This window comes from Sorex araneus, chromosome 3, assembly GCF_027595985.1.
Source record: "Sorex araneus isolate mSorAra2 chromosome 3, mSorAra2.pri, whole genome shotgun sequence".
Classification (NCBI taxonomy): domain Eukaryota; kingdom Metazoa; phylum Chordata; class Mammalia; order Eulipotyphla; family Soricidae; genus Sorex; species Sorex araneus.
The window spans coordinates 120,254,489-120,261,968 of NC_073304.1; the positions used below are offsets into that span (position 1 = coordinate 120,254,489).

At 60.2% G+C, this 7,480-nt stretch overlaps 1 protein-coding gene across 7 annotated transcripts in view; it reads right to left on the minus strand.

The window, feature by feature from the left end:
• The window catches only part of PALD1 (phosphatase domain containing paladin 1), a 48,320-nt gene extending 41,332 nt beyond the window's left edge, over positions 1 to 6,988 (minus strand). For 6 of the 7 annotated variants that reach the window (XR_008629290.1, XM_004615426.2, XM_055132343.1 and 3 more), the window contains exon 1: positions 6,601 to 6,756. The gene's annotated coding sequence lies outside the window, so the exon portion shown is untranslated. Of the gene's footprint in view, positions 1 to 6,600; positions 6,757 to 6,850 lie in introns of those variants that run through there. The other variant, XM_055132342.1, reaches the window with a different exon arrangement.
• Between the last annotated feature and the right edge of the window lie 492 nt (positions 6,989 to 7,480).

The window sequence follows — 7,480 nt, forward strand, 5'->3', positions numbered from 1 at the left end:
GAAGCCTGCAGGCTGGCAAGGTTCAAGGTCACCTAAGGACGCCCACCTCTCTCCCATACCCCCGAGCGGGCCTGGGCCAGGAAGCGGCCCCATAAACACTCAGCCCACTGGCACCACACCCCCTTCTGGCATTTCCGATGAGAGCCTTAGGGCTGGCTGACACATGCAGGCCCCAGGCATGCAGGTGAACGGGTGCCCCAACCTCACCAGGCAAAGTCCCCAGCACCCTCCAGCGGGGTCTCCCCTGGGAGCTGAAGCCAGTCGACCCTCCATTACAGGGGCTAAAGAAGACACCTTCCAGCCCAGGGCGACCCCTTCCCCACTCCTTAGGAAAGGTTTCTCCTGAGGGGAACCCTGAGAACAAGGACAGGCAAGAACTCAAAGAGCATCTGGAAGCACCAGGAACAGCCTGGACAGAGCAGGTTGGAGGGGCTGGAGCGACAGCAGTGTCCCCACTTGCCTTGCACCTGGCTGACCCAGGTTCGATTCCCGAGAATCCCACATGGTCCCCCGAGCACCGCAGGAGTTAATTCCTGAGTGCAGAGCCAGGAGTAACTAGTGAGCATCCCTGGGTGTGACCCAGAAAACCAAAAACAAACAAACAAAAAAGCAGTCTGGAGTCCCAGGCGCTACACACACACACACACACACACACACACACACACACACACACACACACACACACACACACACACACACAAAGAAATGTGAGTAGAGAGACAGAGAGATAGTACAAGGGCTAAGGAGTTGGCCTTGCACACGGTCAGCCCAGGTTCAATCCCCCAGCACCCTGAGTCTCCCTAGGAGTGATTCCTAAACACAGGGCCAGGAGCAAGCCCAGAGCATCACTGGGCGGGGCCTCCAAACTGAAAAAGAGAAAAACAGGAAAATCCAGGCAGCACAGGCAATGGGGCACAGAGAATGAGTCTCTAAAAAGCAGAGTGAGGGGCCCTGATTTCTTGAAGCTTCACGTGTGTGCAGCCAGGGCTCTCAGGACCCCAGCTGGGATGGACAGGAGGTCTGAGACTTTCTCCATAAGCCGGGAATGCCATGCATGCCCCGACCCCCCGCCAGATCTTGTGGATTCAGCCAGACCTCCACGTGGGGTCCTTCTGCCCGGGAAGCCCATCCTTGCAAACTCCTGGTCTCCCTCCAAGTCCACCCCTGCAACTCCAGCCCCTGCAGGCACAGACTTCAGAGGGTACCGGGGCTCATGTGGACTGTACACGTGGGTCTGGGACCCGAGTGAGTCTGTGGTGCCTGCACCTCCTACTGAACCCTGGGCCACGGAAGGCCCAGGACAAAATCCACATGCCTCGGGTGCCTTCAGATCACGAGATCCTGTGCCCACACTACCTCTCTGCCAGGGAGTGCCAAGCAGGGTGCCAACTGCCTCCCAAACACACAGGCACTCACACTCCCCACCTTCCATCCTCGCCACAGCCCTCTAAGGAGAGACTGATCGACCACATGACTCTGGGGACAGGAAGCCAGGGGACTCACAGAGGCACGGAGCTAGTGAAGCCAGAGCTGCGATTCAGTTTCTAGTTGGGGGGGGGGGGGTGTTGCAGTGTGGTGGTTTGGTGGCCACGGCACTAGGTAGCCTCCTGGTGATGCTCAAGGAACCAGACGGTGCCAGAACAGAACCTGGGCCACCTGCACATAAAACATGTGCTCAGCCAAGAATGAGCTCTGCAGACCCTAGCCGAGCGACTTTGGTTGGGGTGGGGTGAGGTGGCTTGGAGGGGTTGGTTTATTTTGTTTGTTTGGGGTTTGGGTCCATACCCGGCAGTGCTCAAATCTTACTCCTGGCAAGGCTCAGAGAACCATATACAGTGCCAGGGATCTAACCAGAACCGCTGCGTGCCAGGCCTACGTTCTGCCCTCTGTCCTCCCTCTCTGGTTTCCCAATCTGCAGGTCCATGGGGGAGAGGTGGGCAAGGGGGCAGCTGTCAAAAGCTGCTCTAAGCAAAAGAGGAACTCAAAGACCCCAGGGCCAGGCTTCCGGGCCTGCTGGCTCCCCAGGGCTCTGCCAGGACCAGAGGCCAGGAGGCGGGGCGACCTCCCATCCCAGCCCAGCCTGCAGCGCCCGGGCCCAGCCCTGCGGAGTGCCAGTTGCGGGACACATAAAAGGCCCCTCAGCAAGTGCCTGGGCTTGGCGGGGAAGAGACGCGGTCCAGGGGGGAAGCAGAGCCATGATTTGGGGTTATTCTTAGCAAATCACTGGCTCCCCTCCCAGAGGCCCTCCGGACAGCCGGCCTGGCCTCCACCGCCTGCCCGCCACTCCCGGCCCTGTGTGTGGAGGCCCCCGGAGACTAAGGGGTGACTGGTGAGTCGGGGGTGAGGACAAAGAGCCCCCCAGCTCTCAAACTAGAGGAGCCTGCCTGGCTATGAAGGCAGCTACAGAGAGCTGGAGGGCTGGACGTGGGACAGTCCCCCTCGGAGCCAAGGCAGCTGGCCCTGCAGGCCTCACCCTTACCCCCCATGACACCCCAACGGGCTCAACATTACTAGCCCTGTTTTAAAGATGAGTTTTGGGAGCAGGCAGATTGCTCAGGAGTCAGAGAGTGAGGGCAAGGCTCAAGGCACCGGACTCGCACCTGGCTACTCAGATTGATCCCCAGCACCCCATAGGGCCCAAAGCACGGCCAGGGGTCACTTCTGAGCAGAGTCAGGAAAAGGCCCCGGGCACCAGGGAAAAAGAGAAAAAAAGAGAATGGACCAGTGGCCGGAGTCATGGCACAGCAGGGAGGTTGTTTGTCTTGCAAGAAGCTGAGGGGGAGGGGCGGGGGGGGGGCTGGGGCTGGAGGGATAGCACAGTGGTAGGGCATTTGCAAGGTAGGGCATTTGCCTTGCACGCAGCCGACCCAGGCTCTAATCCCAGCATCCCATATGGTCCCCTGAGCACCACCAGGGGTAATTCCTGAGTGAAGAGCCAGTAGTAACCCATGTGCATCGCCGAGTGTGACCCAAAAACCAAAAAATAAATAAATAAATAAAACAAGAAGCTGACCCGGGTTCAATCCCCTGTACCCCATAAGGTCCCCTGTGCACCACCCGGAGTGATTCTTGAGCGCAGGCCAGAAGAAATCCCTGAGCATCACTGTGTGTCACGCCAAATCAATAACAACCAGAAGTTCTTCTTGTTCTAAGGCCCAGGATTTGGGGTGAGGAATAACAGTCATGTCAAGATCCCACACTGGGGGCTGGAGTGATAGCACAGCAGGTAGGGAGTTTGTCTTGCACTCGGCCGACCCAGGTTTGATTCCCAGCATTCCATATGGTCCCGAGCACTGCCAGGGGTAACTCCTGAGTGCAGAGCCTGGAGTAACCCCTGTGCATTGTTGGGTGTGACCCAAAAAGAAAAAAAAAACCCACACTGTCCAGAGTGTTGAAAGAAGGTAAAGGCAAATACATGATAAGTGCTCAGTATCTGTACTGCAAACCACAATGCCCAAAAGGGGGGGGGGGAGAGAGAGAGAGAGAGAGCGAGAAGCATACCTGCCATAGAGGCAAGCTGGGGGGAGGAGATGGGGGAGGGAAACTGGGGACACTGGTGCTGGGAAATGTGCACTGGTGGAGGGATGGGTGTTGGAACACTGCATGACTGGAATCCAATCACAAACAGCCTTGTAAGGTTCTATCTCACGGTGGTTCGATTAAAAAAAGAAATCTGCAGGAGGAGATTGCTGGAAAGTTACTGCTGGGTTCCTGTTCTAAACATACACTGCTGTGGAGCTCTTGCAAGCTGCAAATAAGAGTTGTAACACTGAAAAAAAAAAAAAAGACCCCGCTGTGCAACAACTCCTTCTCTACCCCTGGGCTGGGCCCTGCCTGTGAGAATGCACCCCAGTAACTCCCTTCCCCTGACCCCCTCACTGAGGCAGCTCCGGAGACCCCAAGATTCCAGGTAGCGGGTGGTCAGAGGGTTCATCTCTGAGTAAGTAACAGGACCCTGGGCCCTGGGGTCTTCACCTCCAGAGTAGGAGAAATGAAGGACTGCACCCTCCTCGCAAGCAGGAGAGCCACTGGGAGGCCCGAGGAGCAGGGAGAGCGAGCGGTGGCCCCCTCACTCACACAGCACACAGCACCCAGCACACTTGGGGGCATGATGTGGCCTGTGTCCCCAGGACCCCCTCCCCTCCCCACTCCATCCACTTTGTGGCCTCTTGGGTACACAAGCCACATCCGAGGGGCTCCAGGTCTCGGGGCCATGAGAACCATTCCCCATCTGTGTTTAGACTGCGGGGCCCATGTCTGACCACTGCCACGTGTGCCCTATCTGTGTGAGTGTCAGACCCCGGGGCGGTGTGGCTGTCTCGGGGGTGACCCGAGCTGGAATCCCCATGGGCAGGTTCCTATGTGGCTGCGGGTTCCTCTGTCTGTCCTCCCACGGCTATACCCGCTTCCTCTTGGCTGGCAGTGGGGGGGTACCCACCAGTGGGCGTGTCTGTCCACACCACCTCCCCCTCTGCACCTGGGTGGCCCAGTGCGAGACACCTGGCCAGCGGGTGGGGGTGTCCACCACTCACAGAGCTGGTCAAGGGCTGAGGACTGAGCTCAGCACTGTCCACCCCTCCCAGGGTGGCTCCAAGCACTGGGCTACCTCCACAAAGTGTGCCAGATAAGTAAAGCTGGTGGAGGTGGCAGGGGACAGGCAGAGTCCCCAGCACCTCAGAACCACAGAGCAGAGGTCAGGCCTGCCCAGGTACCACCCACCTCTGACCACCCTGTTCTGCCCCAGGTACCACCCACCTCTGACCACCCTGTTCTGCCCTGCACATGCACCATCAACACCCGGGTCCAGCAAAGGGGACAGCACTGGGCAGACAGGAAACTGCCAGGCCTGCGGCCTCCAGCCTCCCCAATTCCCCCCACCCTCAGTGACAGGCTCTCCGGAAAGGAAGTAGCAGCTTCCTCTGAAAGGCTGAAAGGAGCCCCCAAACCTCAGGAGTCCTGGGGCTGCTGGGAGAGGTCTGTGATCTGCCTGACCCAGACAGAAGGGTTCCTCCTGAAATACAGCAGCTGGAACAAGCCACTGCACTGGGACTGGTGTGTGTGTGTGTGTGTGTGCGCTTGCTTCCACCCAGCGTCCAGCCGTGCCTTGACTTCCAGCCCCGGGGCAAACACCTCTTCAAGAGCCCACACACACACACACACACACACACACACACACACACACACACACACACACACGTCTGACTCAGCCCCTGATGCTTGCTTTTGGCAGAGGTAGGAGTGCTTCCAGCCCCGGGGCAAACACCTCTTCAAGAGCCCACACACACACACACACACACACACACACACACACACACACACACACACACACACACACACACACACGTCTGACTCAGCCCCTGATGCTTGCTTTTGGCAGAGGTAGGAGTGATCCTTAGGCCCTGGGAGGAGATGTTTTAAACACAGTCACTGAAGAACTGGGTCTGAAATCCCAGCAAGGGAAGCCTCTGGCAATGTGTCTCCTCCGAGCATCTCTGTCACTACTACCAACTAGTTCAGGACTCACCTGCAAACTTTCTAGGTGCTTATGTCTTGTCTTTACCCCCAGGACAGCTACCTTAGGAGAGAACCCTCCCACCAAGGTCCAGTGCCTGGCTTTGAAGAGGTGTTTGCCCCGGGGCTGGAAGCTGGGTGGAAGCAAGCACAAAGAAGCCTGGAAGCTATGTGAAGGCAGGAAGCTTTGCTTCCACCTCTGACTCCCCCCAAAGATAAGAAAATGGTTCATCATGGGTGGCAGAGATAGAGTACAGGGGTTAAGATGCTTGTCTTGCATGTGGCTGACCTGGGTTTGATCCCTGCATCTCATCAATCCTTCGAGCCAGCCCCCCCAGGAGTGATTCCTGAGCACAGAGCCAGGAGTAACGGCTGGCTGTAGCCCACAGAACAAAAAAGAAAGAAAATGGTTCGACCGCCCTGGCCATTTTAAAGACTGAGCTGCGGGCGTGGGAGGTGGCCCAGCTAGTAGACATGCTTTGCATCCAGCGGCCTGCCTCTTAGATCCCAGGCAGGCGGGGAACGACACCCCTAGCTAGCCACGCACCAGGAGTGGCACACTTCATGCAGCCCAAATAAACACCCCAAATAAGCGCGCGGAGGGGATGGGGGAGCATCCTGTCTCCCACCAGTTTGCTTTCTGATGGGTCACCGACCCTCAGAAGCTGGAAAGGAGTTTCTCCTGGGGGCCCCCAACCTAGCGCGGGAGGGAACCCGGCGCGCGCACAAAGTTTGCGCACGCTGGGATCTTTGCGCTCTTCCGCCACCGACGGATCGATCAAGGGGCCTCAAATCCCTGAAAGATGAGCTCGGAGGTGGCCCCTGTGCGCTGAAGCTGCGCCTTTCACCCCCCTCCAGCTTCGCAGGAAGCCGCGCCCCAGGCCCCGCCACGAAGAAGGGTCTGTGGCCAGTGCGGCGTCCTGCAGCCCGAGGGGACACGGAGCCACGGGTGACCTCCCCCGGCTGCAGGCGTGAGGCCCCGCTCCTCTCCCGGGTACCACCGCCACGGCCCACTCCGGGAGCCGAGGAGAGTGGCTGGTGGGAGCTGCGGGGACCCCGGCTCCGCCCTCCCCTCGCCAGCCCCGGTACCTGGCAGCCCGCGGCTCCGAGGGGCATCCGCGCTCCTCCCCACTCCGCGGCCCATCCGGGGGCCGGGCAGACGGCGCAGCGAGGCCACGGCAGCAGGAGCCCGCGCCCGCCGCGCCCCGCGTACCCCACCCGAGGGGCGGACCCCACCGAGCCGCCAATCACCGCGCCAGGCCCCGCCCGGCCCGCCCGAGCCCCGGCCCGGGCCGCACTGGGGGGCGGGGGGCTCGGATTTAAAGGCACACGCACTCACCCCAGCCGCGCCCCGATGGGCACCCCCGAACCGGAGTTGCGGAGCGGGAGGGACGGGCTGGCCCCACCTTCCCCGGCTTGTTTCCGCCCTCCGCGAGGAGGAAAACTCTGGGGCGGGAGAGACCGCCTGGGAAGCCAGTTCCTCTTCCCTGGTCTGGAGCCCGGCGCCTCCTGGAAGCCACCCAAACCCTACAGCCGGCCTCCAACACGGGAGAAGTGAGTCCAGCGCCGCCCATGCCCGCCCCCCAGTCCCAACTCCCTGGCCCTTCTGCTTTTTAAAGCCTGGCCTGGGCTCGGCGGGACCCGAACCAGAATCGGGCTCAGGTTGCAAAAAGCTGCTGAGCCACCTGGCCTGGGCAAGGGTCTTCTCGCACGAGGGGCCCCCAGCAGGGCTGCGTGCATGCGTGCGTGCATGCGTGCGCACACTGGGCCCCACACGCCCCGAAACGCGCTTCTCAGCCCGGGAAGCGAACAGTAGAAAGTTCGAAAGGGGAGGGATCCCTCTGCCCCGCTCCTGTCCAGTCGCTGAGCTGCGCTGGCCCCCGAGAGGTGGCCCCTGAACCACATGGCTCGCACCCCAGCACACACGTGCGTATATCCAGGGGCCCCCGCCACGGACGGCTTCCTCGCT